Source organism: Phalangium opilio, unplaced genomic scaffold, assembly GCF_054372755.1.
Source record: "Phalangium opilio isolate 3A_F unplaced genomic scaffold, DU_Popi_V2 ptg000209l_1, whole genome shotgun sequence".
NCBI classification, from domain to species: Eukaryota; Metazoa; Arthropoda; class Arachnida; order Opiliones; family Phalangiidae; genus Phalangium; species Phalangium opilio.
The window spans coordinates 12,006,423-12,023,264 of NW_028324217.1; the positions used below are offsets into that span (position 1 = coordinate 12,006,423).

Here is a 16,842-nt window from a genome sequence, read left to right on the forward strand (position 1 = left end):
CCACAACACCTCTCCCGGGTGGACTCGAACCACGAACCTTTCGGTTAACAGCTGAACGCGCTAATCATTGCGCCACGGAAGCCCAACAAATGAATATTAGTCAGGTATTGTGGAAAAACTCTGATATTTTACGTTACATCTGAGACCTCACAACACCGCTCCCGGATAGGCTCGAACCAACAACCTATTGGTTAACAGCTGAACGCGCTAACCGTTAAGCCACGGAAGCCCAAAAATTAAACGTTCGTCAGGTATTGTGGAAAAACTCTGACTTTTTACGTCACATCTGAGACCTCATAACACAGCTCCCGGTTGTGCTCGAACCACCAACCTTTAGGTTAACAGCCGAACGCAATAACCATTGCGCCACGGAAGCCCTAAAATTAAATGTTCGTCAGGTATTGTGGAAAAATAGCCTACTAAAAATGAAGCAGAAAAATAGTCATACAAGATCACTAGAGCTATTAGATTTACCTAAATGTAACACTTCAAAAAAATTCACGTCAATATTTTATACGGGAATAAAATTATATAACACAATATCACCTGAAATTCAAGCAAAACCGACTTTAACTAGATTTAAAAAGACTATAAAATCACTAATAGAAGAAAAAAATAATAAAACCTTTACTTTTTTATTTAATTTGTTTTTATAAAGCCACTTTTGGCATAACCAATTGTTAAATTTTTTATATTATACCATGCCACTGTTCAATTTTAAGTGGATATAACATAAATTCATTAATTCTTTTTTCATGAATATTTAACACTAATTATTATAATACACCATTGTTAAATCTATTTTTTAAATTAAATTGTAGTATTAAATTAAGCAGATAGGCACGGGGCTTACAAGTCACAATGTGACTTAGCCCCGTAGCAAACTGTATATGTAATGAAAAGTAAAAAATAAACATTTTGAATTTGAATTTAAACTTTGGCTTTTTACGTTACATCTGAGACCCCACAACACCTCTCCCGGGTGGGCTCGAACCACCAACCTTTCGGTTAACAGCTGAACGCGCTAACCATTGCGCCACGGAAGCCCAAAAATTAAATGTTCGTCAGGTATTGTGGAAAAACTTTGGCTTTTTACGTTACATCTGAGACCCCACAACACCTCTCCCGGGTGGGCTCGAACCACGACCCCTTTCGGTTAACAGCCGAACGCAATAACCATTGCGCCACGGAAGCCCAAAAGTTAAATGTTCGTCAGGTATTGTGGAAAAACTCTGACTTTTTACGTCACATCTGAGACCTCACAACACTGCTCCCGGGTGGGCTCGAACCACCAACCTTTTGAATAACAGCTGAGCGCAATAACCATTACGCCACGGAAGCTCAGAAATTAAATGCTTGTCAGGTATTGTGAAAAAGTTATGACTTTTCACGCTACATCTGAGACTCCATAACACCTCTCCCGGGTGGGCTCGAACCACCAACCTTTCGGTTAACAGCTGAACGCGCTAATCATTGCGCCACGGATGCCCAACAAATGAATGTTAGTCAGGTATTGTGGAAAAACTCTGATATTTTACGTTACATCTGAGACCTCAAAACACCGCTACCGGATAGGCTCGAACCACCAACCTATTGGTTACCAGCCAAACGCGCTAACCATTGAGCCACGGAAGCCCAAAAATTAAATGTTCGTCATGTATTGTGGAAAATCTTTGGCTTTTTACGTTACATCTGAGACCCCACAACACCTCTCCCGGGTGGGCTCGAACCACCAACCTTTCGGTTAACAGCTGAACGCGCTAATCATTGCGCCACGGATGCCCACCAAATGAATGTAAGTCAGGTATTGTGGAAAAGTTATGACTTTTCACGCTACATCTGAGACCGCACAACACCTCTCCCGGGTTGGCTCGAACCACCAACCTATTGGTTAACAGCCGAACGCGCTAACCATTGAGCCACGGAAGCTCGGAAATTAAATGGTTGTCAGGTATTGTGGAAAAGTTATGACTTTTCACGCTACATCTGAGACCCAAAACACCTCTCCCGGGTGGGCTCGAACCACCAACCTTTCGGTTAACAGCTGAACGCGCTAACCATTGCGCCACGGAAGCCCAAAAATTAAATGTTCGTCAGGTATTGTGGAAAAACTTTGGCTTTTTACGTTACATCTGAGACCCCACAACACCTCTCCCGGGTGGGCTCGAACCACGAACCTTTCGGTTAACAGCTGAACGCGCTAATCATTGCACCACGGAAGCCCAACAAATGAATATTAGTCAGGTATTGTGGAAAAACTCTGATATTTTACGTTACATCTGAGACCTCACAACACCGCTCCCGGATAGGCTCGAACCAACAACCTATTGGTTAACAGCTGAACGCGCTAACCATTAAGCCACGGAAGCCCAAAAATTAAACGTTCGTCAGGTATTGTGGAAAAACTCTGACTTTTTACGTCACATCTGAGACCTCACAACACAGCTCCCGGTTGTGCTTGAACCATTAACCTTTCGGTTAACAGCCGAACGCGCTAACCATTACGCCACGGAAGCGCAAAAATTAAATGTTCGTCAGGTATTGTGGAAAAACTCTGACTCTTTACGTCACATATGAGACCTAACAAAACCGCTCCCGGATAGGCTCGAACCACCAACCTTTCGGTTAACAGCCGAACGCGCTAACCATTGCGCCACGGAAGCCCAAAAAGTAAATGGTTGTCAGGTATTGTGGAAAAGTTATGACTTTTCACGCTACATCTGAGACCGCACAACACCTCTCCCGGGTTGGCTCGAACCACCAACCTTTCGGTTAACAGCTGAACGCGCTAACCTTTGCGCCACGGAAGCCCAAAAATTAAATGTTCGTCAGGTATTGTGGAAAATCTTTGGCTTTTTACGTTACATCTGAGACCCCACAACACCTCTCCCGGGTGGGCTCGAACCACCAACCTTTCGGTTAACAGCTGAACGCGTTAACCATTGCGCCACGGAAGCCCAAAAATTAAATGCTCGTCAGGTATTGTGGAAAAACTTTGGCTTTTTACGTTAAATCTGAGACCCCACAACACCGCTACCGGATAGGCTCGAACCACCAACCTATTGGTTAACAGCCGAACGCGCTAACCATTGAGCCACGGAAGCTCGGAAATTAAATGGTTGTCAGGTATTGTGGAAAAGTTATGACTTTTCACGCTACATCCGAGACCCACAACACCTCTCCCGGGTGGGCTCGAACCACCAACCTTTCGTTTAACAGCTGAACGCGCTAACCATTGCGCCACGGAAGCCCAAAAATTAAATGTTCGTCAGGTATTGTGGAAAAACTCTGACTCTTTACGTCACATCTGAGACCTCACAACACCGCTCCCGGATAGGCTCGAACCAACAACTTATTGGTTAACAGCTGAACGCGCTAACCATTAAGCCACGGAAGCCCAAAAATTAAACGTTCGTCAGGTATTGTGGAAAAACTCTGACTTTTTACGTCACATCTGAGACCTCACAACACAGCTCCCGGTTGTGCTCGAACCATTAACCTATCGGTTAACAGCCGAACGCGCTAACCATTGCGCCACGGAAGCGCAAAAATTAAATGTTCGTCAGGTATTGTGGAAAAACTCTGACTTTTACGTCACATCTGAGACCTCACAAAACCGCTCCCGGATAGGCTCGAACCACCAACCTTTCGGTTAACAGCCGAACGCGCTGCCCATTGCGCCACGGAAGCCCAAAAAGTAAATGTTCGTCAGGTATTCTGGAAAAACTTTGACTTTTTACGTTACATCTGAGACCCCACAACATCTCTCCCGGGTGGGCTCGAACCACCAACCTTTCGGTTAACAGCTGAACGCGCTAACCATTGCGCTACGGAACCCCAAAAATTGAATGTTAGTCAGGTATTGTGGAAAAACTCTGACATTTTACGTTACATCTGAGACCTCACAACACCGCTCCCGGATAGGCTCGAACCACCAACCTATTGGTTAACAGCCGATCGCGCTAACCATTGAGCCACGGAAGCCGAAAATTAAATGGTCGTCAGGTATTGTGTAAAAACTTTGACTTGTCACGCTACATCCGAGACTTCATAACACCTTTCCCGGGTGGGCTCGAACCACCAACCTTTCGGTTACCAGCTGAACGCGCTAACCATTGCGCCACGGAAGCCTAAAAATTAAATGTTCGTCAGGTATTCTGGAAAAACTTTGACTTTTTACGTTACATCTGAGACCCCACAACATCTCTCCCGGGTGGGCTCGAACCACCAACCTTTCGGTTAACAGCTGAACGCGCTAACCATTGCGCTACGGAAGCCCAAAAATTGAATGTTAGTCAGGTATTGTGGAAAAACTCTGACATTTTACGTTACATCTGAGACCTCACAACACCGCTCCCGGATAGGCTCGAACCAACAACCTATTGGTTAACAGCCGAACGCGCTAACTATTGAGCCACGGAAGCTCAGAAATTAAATGGTTGTCAGGTATTGTGGAAAAGTTATGACTTTTCACGCTACATCTGAGACCCCACAACACCTCTCCTGGGTGGGCCCGAACCACCAACCTTTCGGTTAACTGCCGAACGCGCAAACCATTGCGCCACGGAAGCCCAAAAATTAAATGGTCGTCAGGTATTGTGGAAAAGCTCTGACTTTTTACGTTACATCTGAGACCTCACAACACCGCTCCCGGATAGGCTCGAACCAACAACCTATTGGTTAACAGGTGAACGCGCTAACAATTGCGCCACGGCAGCCCAAAAATTAAATGTTCGTCAGGTAATGTGGAAAAACTCTGACTTTCTACGTCACATCTGAGACCTCACAAAACCGCTCCAAGATGTGCGCGAACCACCAACCTTTCGGTTAACTGCTGAACGCGCTAACCATTGCGCCACGGAAGCCCAAAAATTAAATGGTCGTCAGGTATTGTGGAAAAGCTCTGACTTTTTACGACACATCTGAGACCTCACAACACCGCTCCCGGATGGGCTCGAACCACCAACCTTTCGGTTAACAGCTTAACGCGCTAACCATTGCGCCACGGAAGCCCAAAAATTAAATGTTCTTCAGGTATTCTGGAAAAACTTTGACTTTTTACGTTACATCTGAGACCCCACAACATCTCTCCCGGGTGGGCTCGAACCACCAACCTTTCGGTTAACAGCTGAACGCACTAACCATTGCGCTACGGAAGCCCAAAAATTAAATGTTAGTCAGGTATTCTGGAAAAACTTTGACTTTTTACGTTACATCTGAGACCCCACAACATCTCTCCCGGGTGGGCTCGAACCACCAACCTTTCGGTTAACAGGTGAACGCGCTAACCATTGCGCCACGGAAGCCCAAAAATTAAATGGTCGTCAGGTATTGTGGAAAAGCTCTGACTTTTTACGACACATCTGAGACCTCACAACACCGCTCCCGGATGGTATCGAACCACCAACCTTTCGGTTAACATCCGAACGCGCTAACCATTGCGCCACGGAAGCCCAAAAATTAAATGTTCGTCAGGTATTGTGGAAAAAATCTGACTTTTTACGTCACATCTGAGACCTCACAACACCTCTTCTGGGTGGGCTCGAACCACCAACCTTTCGGTTAACAGCTTAACGCGCTAACCATTGCGCCACGGAAGCCCAAAAATTAAATGTTCTTCAGGTATTCTGGAAAAACTTTGACTTTTTACGTTACATCTGAGACCCCACAACATCTCTCCCGGGTGGGCTCGAACCACCAACCTTTCGGTTAACAGATGAACGTGCTAACCATTGCGCTACGGAAGCCCAAAAATTGAATGTTAGTCAGGTATTCTGGAAAAACTTTGACTTTTTACGTTACATCTGAGACCCCACAACATCTCTCCCGGGTGGGCTCGAACCACCAACCTTTCGGTTAACAGGTGAACGCGCTAACAATTGCGCCACGGAAGCCCAAAAATTAAATGTTCGTCAGGTAATGTGGAAAAACTCTGACTTTTTACGTCACATCTGAGACCTCACAAAACCGCTCCAAGATGTGCGCGAACCACCAACCTTTCGGTTAACTGCAGAACGCGCTAACCATTGCGCCACGGAAGCCCAAAAATTAAATGGTCGTCAGGTATTGTGGAAAAGCTCTGACTTTTTACGTTACATCTGAGACCTCACAACACCGCTCCCGGATAGGCTCGAACCAACAACCTATTGGTTAACAGGTGAACGCGCTAACAATTGCGCCACGGCAGCCCAAAAATTAAATGTTCGTCAGGTAATGTGGAAAAACTCTGACTTTCTACGTCACATCTGAGACCTCACAAAACCGCTCCAAGATGTGCGCGAACCACCAACCTTTCGGTTAACTGCTGAACGCGCTAACCATTGCGCCACGGAAGCCCAAAAATTAAATGGTCGTCAGGTATTGTGGAAAAGCTCTGACTTTTTACGACACATCTGAGACCTCACAACACCGCTCCCGGATGGGCTCGAACCACCAACCTTTCGGTTAACAGCTTAACGCGCTAACCATTGCGCCACGGAAGCCCAAAAATTAAATGTTCTTCAGGTATTCTGGAAAAACTTTGACTTTTTACGTTACATCTGAGACCCCACAACATCTCTCCCGGGTGGGCTCGAACCACCAACCTTTCGGTTAACAGCTGAACGCACTAACCATTGCGCTACGGAAGCCCAAAAATTAAATGTTAGTCAGGTATTCTGGAAAAACTTTGACTTTTTACGTTACATCTGAGACCCCACAACATCTCTCCCGGGTGGGCTCGAACCACCAACCTTTCGGTTAACAGGTGAACGCGCTAACCATTGCGCCACGGAAGCCCAAAAATTAAATGGTCGTCAGGTATTGTGGAAAAGCTCTGACTTTTTACGACACATCTGAGACCTCACAACACCGCTCCCGGATGGTATCGAACCACCAACCTTTCGGTTAACATCCGAACGCGCTAACCATTGCGCCACGGAAGCCCAAAAATTAAATGTTCGTCAGGTATTGTGGAAAAAATCTGACTTTTTACGTCACATCTGAGACCTCACAACACCTCTTCTGGGTGGGCTCGAACCACCAACCTTTCGGTTAACAGCTTAACGCGCTAACCATTGCGCCACGGAAGCCCAAAAATTAAATGTTCTTCAGGTATTCTGGAAAAACTTTGACTTTTTACGTTACATCTGAGACCCCACAACATCTCTCCCGGGTGGGCTCGAACCACCAACCTTTCGGTTAACAGATGAACGTGCTAACCATTGCGCTACGGAAGCCCAAAAATTGAATGTTAGTCAGGTATTCTGGAAAAACTTTGACTTTTTACGTTACATCTGAGACCCCACAACATCTCTCCCGGGTGGGCTCGAACCACCAACCTTTCGGTTAACAGGTGAACGCGCTGACAATTGCGCCACGGAAGCCCAAAAATTAAATGTTCGTCAGGTAATGTGGAAAAACTCTGACTTTTTACGTCACATCTGAGACCTCACAAAACCGCTCCAAGATGTGCGCGAACCACCAACCTTTCGGTTAACTGCTGAACGCGCTAACCATTGCGCCACGGAAGCCCAAAAATTAAATGGTCGTCAGGTATTGTGGAAAGCTCTGACTTTTTACGACACATCTGAGACCTCACAACACCGCTCCCGTATGGGCTCGAACCACCAACCTTTCGGTTAACAGCCGAACGCGCTAACCATTGCGCCACGGAAGCCCAAAAATTAAATGTTCGTCAGGTATTGTGGAAAAAATCTGACTTTTTACGTCACATCTGAGACCTCACAACACCGCTCCCGGATGGGCTCGAACCACCAACCTTTCGGTTAACAGCCGAACGCGCTAACCATTGCGCCAAGGAAGCCGAAAATTAAATGGTCGTCAGGTATTGTGTAAAAACTTTGACTTGTCACGCTACATCCGAGACTTCATAACACCTCTCCCGGGTGGGCTCGAACCACCAACCTTTCGGTTACCAGCTGAACGCGCTAACCATTGCGCCACGGAAGCCTAAAAATTAAATGTTCGTCAGGTATTCTGGAAAAACTTTGACTTTTTACGTTACATCTGAGACCCCACAACATCTCTCCCGGGTGGGCTCGAACCACCAACCTTTCGGTTAACAGCTGAACGCGCTAACCATTGCGCTACGGAAGCCCAAAAATTGAATGTTAGTCAGGTATTGTGGAAAAACTCTGACTTTTTACGTTACATCTGAGACCTCACAACACCGCTCCCGGATAGGCTCGAACCAACAACCTATTGGTTAACAGGTGAACGCGCTAACAATTGCGCCACGGCAGCCCAAAAATTAAATGTTCGTCAGGTAATGTGGAAAAACTCTGACTTTCTACGTCACATCTGAGACCTCACAAAACCGCTCCAAGATGTGCGCGAACCACCAACCTTTCGGTTAACTGCTGAACGCGCTAACCATTGCGCCACGGAAGCCCAAAAATTAAATGGTCGTCAGGTATTGTGGAAAAGCTCTGACTTTTTACGACACATCTGAGACCTCACAACACCGCTCCCGGATGGGCTCGAACCACCAACCTTTCGGTTAACAGCTTAACGCGCTAACCATTGCGCCACGGAAGCCCAAAAATTAAATGTTCTTCAGGTATTCTGGAAAAACTTTGACTTTTTACGTTACATCTGAGACCCCACAACATCTCTCCCGGGTGGGCTCGAACCACCAACCTTTCGGTTAACAGCTGAACGCACTAACCATTGCGCTACGGAAGCCCAAAAATTAAATGTTAGTCAGGTATTCTGGAAAAACTTTGACTTTTTACGTTACATCTGAGACCCCACAACATCTCTCCCGGGTGGGCTCGAACCACCAACCTTTCGGTTAACAGGTGAACGCGCTAACCATTGCGCCACGGAAGCCCAAAAATTAAATGGTCGTCAGGTATTGTGGAAAAGCTCTGACTTTTTACGACACATCTGAGACCTCACAACACCGCTCCCGGATGGTATCGAACCACCAACCTTTCGGTTAACATCCGAACGCGCTAACCATTGCGCCACGGAAGCCCAAAAATTAAATGTTCGTCAGGTATTGTGGAAAAAATCTGACTTTTTACGTCACATCTGAGACCTCACAACACCTCTTCTGGGTGGGCTCGAACCACCAACCTTTCGGTTAACAGCTTAACGCGCTAACCATTGCGCCACGGAAGCCCAAAAATTAAATGTTCTTCAGGTATTCTGGAAAAACTTTGACTTTTTACGTTACATCTGAGACCCCACAACATCTCTCCCGGGTGGGCTCGAACCACCAACCTTTCGGTTAACAGATGAACGTGCTAACCATTGCGCTACGGAAGCCCAAAAATTGAATGTTAGTCAGGTATTCTGGAAAAACTTTGACTTTTTACGTTACATCTGAGACCCCACAACATCTCTCCCGGGTGGGCTCGAACCACCAACCTTTCGGTTAACAGGTGAACGCGCTGACAATTGCGCCACGGAAGCCCAAAAATTAAATGTTCGTCAGGTAATGTGGAAAAACTCTGACTTTTTACGTCACATCTGAGACCTCACAAAACCGCTCCAAGATGTGCGCGAACCACCAACCTTTCGGTTAACTGCTGAACGCGCTAACCATTGCGCCACGGAAGCCCAAAAATTAAATGGTCGTCAGGTATTGTGGAAAGCTCTGACTTTTTACGACACATCTGAGACCTCACAACACCGCTCCCGTATGGGCTCGAACCACCAACCTTTCGGTTAACAGCCGAACGCGCTAACCATTGCGCCACGGAAGCCCAAAAATTAAATGTTCGTCAGGTATTGTGGAAAAAATCTGACTTTTTACGTCACATCTGAGACCTCACAACACCGCTCCCGGATGGGCTCGAACCACCAACCTTTCGGTTAACAGCCGAACGCGCTAACCATTGCGCCAAGGAAGCCGAAAATTAAATGGTCGTCAGGTATTGTGTAAAAACTTTGACTTGTCACGCTACATCCGAGACTTCATAACACCTCTCCCGGGTGGGCTCGAACCACCAACCTTTCGGTTACCAGCTGAACGCGCTAACCATTGCGCCACGGAAGCCTAAAAATTAAATGTTCGTCAGGTATTCTGGAAAAACTTTGACTTTTTACGTTACATCTGAGACCCCACAACATCTCTCCCGGGTGGGCTCGAACCACCAACCTTTCGGTTAACAGCTGAACGCGCTAACCATTGCGCTACGGAAGCCCAAAAATTGAATGTTAGTCAGGTATTGTGGAAAAACTCTGACATTTTACGTTACATCTGAGACCTCACAACACCGCTCCCGGATAGGCTCGAACCACCAACCTATTGGTTAACAGCCGATCGCGCTAACCATTGAGCCACGGAAGCTCAGAAATTAAATGGTTGTCAGGTATTGTGGAAAAGTTATGACTTTTTACGCTACATCTGAGACCCCACAACACCTCTTCTGGGTGGGCTCGAACCACCAACATTTCGGTTAACAGCTTAACGCGCAAACCATTGCGCCACGGAAGCCCAAAAATTAAATGGTCGTCAGGTATTGTGGAATAACTCCGACTTTTTACGTCACATCTGAGACCTCACAACACTGCTCCCGGGTGGGCTCGAACCACCAACCTTTCGGTTAACAGCCGAACGCGCAAAACCATTGCGCCACGGAAGCCCAAAAATTAAATGTTCTTCAGGTATTCTGGAAAAACTTTGACTTTTTACGTTACATCTGAGACCCCACAACATCTCTCCCGGGTGGGCTCGAACCACCAACCTTTCGGTTAACAGCTGAACGCGCTAACCATTGCGCTACGGAAGCCCAACAATTGAATGTTAGTCAGGTATTGTGGAAAAACTCTGACATTTTACGTTACATCTGAGACCTCACAACACCGCTCCCGGAAAGGCTCGAACCACCAACCTATTGGTTAACAGCCGAACGCGCTAACCATTGAGCCACGGAAGCTCAGAAATTAAATGGTTGTCAGGTATTGTGGAAAAGTTATGACTTTTTACGCTACATCTGAGACCCCACAACACCTCTTCTGGGTGGGCTCGAACCACCAACCTTTCGGTTAACAGCTTAACGCGCTAACCATTGCGCCACGGAAGCCCAAAAATTAAATGTTCGTCAGGTATTGTGGAAAAAATCTGACTTTTTACGTCACATCTGAGACCTCACAACACCTCTTCTGGGTGGGCTCGAACCACCATCCTTTCGGTTAACAGCTTAACGCGCTAACCGTTGCGCCACGGAAGCCCAAAAATTAAATGTTCTTCAGGTATTCTGGAAAAACTTTGACTTTTTACGTTACATCTGAGACCCCACAACATCTCTCCCGGGTGGGCTCGAACCACCAACCTTTCGGTTAACAGCTGAACGCGCTAACCATTGCGCTACGGAAGCCCAAAAATTGAATGTTAGTCAGGTATTGTGGAAAAACTCTGACATTTTACGTTACATCTGAGACCTCACAACACCGCTCCCGGATAGGCTCGAACCAACAACCTATTGGTTAACAGGTGAACGCGCTAACAATTGCGCCACGGAAGCCCAAAAATTAAATGTTCGTCAGGTAATGTGGAAAAACTCTGACTTTTACGTCACATCTGAGACCTCACAAAACCGCTCCAAGATGTGCGCGAACCACCAACCTTTCGGTTAACTGCTGAACGCGCTAACCATTGCGCCACGGAAGCCCAAAAATTAAATGGTCGTCAGGTATTGTGGAAAAGCTCTGACTTTTTACGACACATCTGAGACCTCACAACACCGCTCCCGGATGGGCTCGAACCACCAACCTTTCGGTTAACAGCTTAACGCGCTAACCATTGCGCCACGGAAGCCCAAAAATTAAATGTTCTTCAGGTATTCTGGAAAAACTTTGACTTTTTACGTTACATCTGAGACCCCACAACATCTCTCCCGGGTGGGCTCGAACCACCAACCTTTCGGTTAACAGATGAACGTGCTAACCATTGCGCTACGGAAGCCCAAAAATTGAATGTTAGTCAGGTATTCTGGAAAAACTTTGACTTTTTACGTTACATCTGAGACCCCACAACATCTCTCCCGGGTGGGCTCGAACCACCAACCTTTCGGTTAACAGGTGAACGCGCTAACAATTGCGCCACGGAAGCCCAAAAATTAAATGTTCGTCAGGTAATGTGGAAAAACTCTGACTTTTTACGTCACATCTGAGACCTCACAAAACCGCTCCAAGATGTGCGCGAACCACCAACCTTTCGGTTAACTGCTGAACGCGCTAACCATTGCGCCACGGAAGCCCAAAAATTAAATGGTCGTCAGGTATTGTGGAAAGCTCTGACTTTTTACGACACATCTGAGACCTCACAACACCGCTCCCGTATGGGCTCGAACCACCAACCTTTCGGTTAACAGCCGAACGCGCTAACCATTGCGCCACGGAAGCCCAAAAATTAAATGTTCGTCAGGTATTGTGGAAAAAATCTGACTTTTTACGTCACATCTGAGACCTCACAACACCGCTCCCGGATGGGCTCGAACCACCAACCTTTCGGTTAACAGCCGAACGCGCTAACCATTGCGCCAAGGAAGCCGAAAATTAAATGGTCGTCAGGTATTGTGTAAAAACTTTGACTTGTCACGCTACATCCGAGACTTCATAACACCTCTCCCGGGTGGGCTCGAACCACCAACCTTTCGGTTACCAGCTGAACGCGCTAACCATTGCGCCACGGAAGCCTAAAAATTAAATGTTCGTCAGGTATTCTGGAAAAACTTTGACTTTTTACGTTACATCTGAGACCCCACAACATCTCTCCCGGGTGGGCTCGAACCACCAACCTTTCGGTTAACAGCTGAACGCGCTAACCATTGCGCTACGGAAGCCCAAAAATTGAATGTTAGTCAGGTATTGTGGAAAAACTCTGACATTTTACGTTACATCTGAGACCTCACAACACCGCTCCCGGACAGGCTCGAACCACCAACCTATTGGTTAACAGCCGATCGCGCTAACCATTGAGCCACGGAAGCTCAGAAATTAAATGGTTGTCAGGTATTGTGGAAAAGTTATGACTTTTTACGCTACATCACAGACCCCACAACACCTCTTCTGGGTGGGCTCGAACCACCAACATTTCGGTTAACAGCTTAACGCGCTAACCATTGCGCCACGGAAGCCCAAAAATTAAATGTTCTTCAGGTATTCTGGAAAAACTTTGACTTTTTACGTTACATCTGAGACCCCACAACATCTCTCCCGGGTGGGCTCGAACCACCAACCTTTCGGTTAACAGCTGAACGCGCTAACCATTGCGCTACGGAAGCCCAAAAATTGAATGTTAGTCAGGTATTGTGGAAAAACTCTGACATTTTACGTTACATCTGAGACCTCACAACACCGCTCCCGGATAGGCTCGAACCAACAACCTATTGGTTAACAGCCGAACGCGCTAACTATTGAGCCACGGAAGCTCAGAAATTAAATGGTTGTCAGGTATTGTGGAAAAGTTATGACTTTTCACGCTACATCTGAGACCCCACAACACCTCTCCTGGGTGGGCCCGAACCACCAACCTTTCGGTTAACTGCCGAACGCGCAAACCATTGCGCCACGGAAGCCCAAAAATTAAATGGTCGTCAGGTATTGTGGAATAACTCCGACTTTTTACGTCACATCTGAGACCTCAGAACACTGCTCCCGGGTGGGCTCGAACCACCAACCTTTTGAATAACAGCTGAGCGCGCTAACCATTGCGCCACGGAAGCCCAAAAATTAAATGTTCTTCAGGTATTCTGGAAAAACTTTGACTTTTTACGTTACATCTGAGACCCCACAACATCTCTCCCGGGTGGGCTCGAACCACCAACCTTTCGGTTAACAGCTGAACGCGCTAACCATTGCGCTACGGAAGCCCAAAAATTGAATGTTAGTCAGGTATTGTGGAAAAACTCTGACATTTTACGTTACATCTGAGACCTCACAACACCGCTCCCGGAAAGGCTCGAACCACCAACCTATTGGTTAACAGCCGAACGCGCTAACCATTGAGCCACGGAAGCTCAGAAATTAAATGGTTGTCAGGTATTGTGGAAAAGTTATGACTTTTTACGCTACATCTGAGACCCCACAACACCTCTTCTGGGTGGGCTCGAACCACCAACCTTTCGGTTAACAGCTTAACGCGCTAACCATTGCGCCACGGAAGCCCAAAAATTAAATGTTCTTCAGGTATTCTGGAAAAACTCTGACATTTTACGTTACATCTGAGACCCCACAACACCGCTCCCGGATAGGCTCGAACCACCAACCTATTGGTTAACAGCCGAACGCGCTAACTATTGAGCCACGGAAGCTCCGAAATTAAATGGTTGTCAGGTATTGAGGAAAAGTTATGACTTTTAACGCTACATCTGAGACCCCACAACACCTCTTCTGGGGGGGCTCGAACCACCAACCTTTCGGTTAACAGCTGAACGCGCTAACCATTGCGCTACGGAAGCCCAATAAATTAAACGTTCGTCAGGTATTGTGGAAAAACTCTGATTTTTCACGCTACGTCTGAGACCACACAACACCTCTCCCGGGTGGGCTCGAACCACCAGGCTTTCGGTTAACAGCCGAACGCGCTAACCATTGACCCACGGAAGCTCGGAAATTAAATGGTTGTCAGGTATTGTGGAAAAGTTATGACTTTTCTCGCTACATCTGAGACCCCACAACATCTCTTCCGGGTGGGCTCGAACCACCAACCTTTCGGTTAACAGCTGAACGCGCTAACCATTGCGCCACGGAAGCCCAAAATTTAAATGGTCGTCAGGTATTGTGGAAAAACTCCGACTTCTTACGTCACATCTGAGACCTCACAACACTGCTCCCGGGTGGGCTCGAACCACCAACCTTTTGAATAACAGCTGAGCGCGCTAACCATTGCTCCAAGGAAGCTCAGAAATTAAATGGTTGTCAGGTATTGTGGAAAAGTTATGACTTTTCACGCTACATCTGAGACCCCACAACACCTCTCCTGGGTGGGCCCGAACCACCAACCTTTCGGTTAACAGCCGAACGCGCAAACCATTGCGCCACGGAAGCCCAAAAATTAAATGGTCGTCAGGTATTGTGGAATAACTCCGACTTTTTACGTCACATCTGAGACCTCACAACAATGCTCCCGGGTGGGCTCGAACCACCAACCTTTTGAATAACAGCTGAGCGCGCTAACCATTGCGCCACGGAAGCCCAAAAATTAAATGTTCTTCAGGTATTCTGGAAAAACTTTGACTTTTTACGTTACATCTGAGACCCCACAACATCTCTCCCGGGTGGGCTCGAACCACCAACCTTTCAGTTAACAGCTGAACGCGCTAACCATTGCGCTACGGAAGCCCAAAAATTCAATGTTAGTCAGGTATTGTGGAAAAACTCTGACATTTTACGTTACATCTGAGACCTCACAACACCGCTCCCGGATAGGCTCGAACCACCAACCTATTGGTTAACAGCCGAACGCGCTAACCATTGAGAAACGGAAGCTCAGAAATTAAATGGTTGTCAGGTATTGTGGAAAAGTTATGACTTTTCACGCTACATCTGAGACCCCACAACACCTCTTCTGGGTGGGCTCGAACCACCAAACTTTCGGTTAACAGCTGAACACGCTAACCATTGCGTCACGGAATCTCAGAAATTAAATGTTCGTCAGGTTTTGTGGAAAAACTTTGGCTTTTTACGTTACATCTGAGACCCCACAACACCTCTCCCGGGTGGGCTCGAACCACCAACCTTTCGGTTAACAGCCGAACGCGCTAACCATTGAGCCGCGGAAGCTCAGAAATTAAATGTTTGTCAGGTATTGTGGAAAAGTTATGACTTTTCACGCTACATCTGAGACCCCACAACATCTCTCCCGGGTGGGCTCGAACCACCAACCTTTCGGTTAACTGCTGAACGCGCTAACCATTGCGCCACGAAGCCCAAAAATTGAATGTTAGTCAGGTATTGTGGAAAAACTCTGACATTTTACGTTACATCTGAGACCTCACAACACCGCTCCCGGATAGGCTCGAACCAACAACCTATTGGTTATAAGCCGAACGCGCTAACTATTGAGCCACGGAAGCTCAGAAATTAAATGGTTGTCAGGTATTGTGGAAAAGTTATGACTTTTCACGCTACATCTGAGACCCCACAACACCTCTCCTGGGTGGGCCCGAACCACCAACCTTTCGGTTAACAGCCGAACGCGCAAAACCATTGCGCCACGGAAGCCCAAAAATTAAATGGTCGTCAGGTATTGTGGAATGACTCCGACTTTTTACGTCACATCTGAGACCTCACAACACTGCTCCCGGGTGGGCTCGAACCACCAACCTTTTGAATAACAGCTGAGCGCGCTAACCATTGCTCGAAGGAAGCTCAGAAATTAAATGGTTGTCAGGTATTGTGGAAAAGTTATGACTTTTCTCGCTACATCTGAGACCCCACAACATCTCTTCCGGGTGGGCTCGAACCACCAACCTTTCGGTTAACAGCTGAACGCGCTAACCATTGCGCCACGGAAGCCCAAAATTTAAATGGTCGTCAGGTATTGTGGAAAAACTCCGACTTTTTACGTCACATCTGAGATATCACAACACTGCTCCCGGGTGGGCTCGAACCACCAACCTTTTGAATAACAGCTGAGCGCGCTAACCATTGCTCCAAGGAAGCTCAGAAATTAAATGGTTGTCAGGTATTGTGGAAAAGTTATGACTTTTCACGCTACATCTGAGACCCCACAACACCTCTCCTGGGTGGGCCCGAACCACCAACCTTTCGGTTAACAGCCGAACGCGCAAACCATTGCGCCACGGAAGCCCAAAAATTAAATGGTCGTCAGGTATTGTGGAATAACTCCGACTTTTTACGTCACATCTGAGACCTCACAACACT

The 16,842-nt window shown here is 46.9% G+C and overlaps 4 non-coding genes across 4 annotated transcripts; all 4 read right to left on the reverse strand.

Annotated features, from left to right (window-relative positions):
- Window positions 1-4,057: 4,057 nt before the first annotated feature.
- On the reverse strand, window positions 4,058-4,130 carry TRNAT-GGU (transfer RNA threonine (anticodon GGU)). Its single transcript has one exon. It is a non-coding gene; the product is annotated as a tRNA-Thr (tRNA).
- A 3,747-nt stretch (window positions 4,131-7,877) lies between these two features.
- On the reverse strand, window positions 7,878-7,950 carry TRNAT-GGU (transfer RNA threonine (anticodon GGU)). Its single transcript has one exon. It is a non-coding gene; the product is annotated as a tRNA-Thr (tRNA).
- A 1,983-nt stretch (window positions 7,951-9,933) lies between these two features.
- On the reverse strand, window positions 9,934-10,006 carry TRNAT-GGU (transfer RNA threonine (anticodon GGU)). The gene has a single exon. It is a non-coding gene; the product is annotated as a tRNA-Thr (tRNA).
- Window positions 10,007-12,577: 2,571 nt separating this feature from the next.
- Window positions 12,578-12,650, reverse strand: TRNAT-GGU (transfer RNA threonine (anticodon GGU)). Its single transcript has one exon. It is a non-coding gene; the product is annotated as a tRNA-Thr (tRNA).
- Window positions 12,651-16,842: the final 4,192 nt, after the last annotated feature.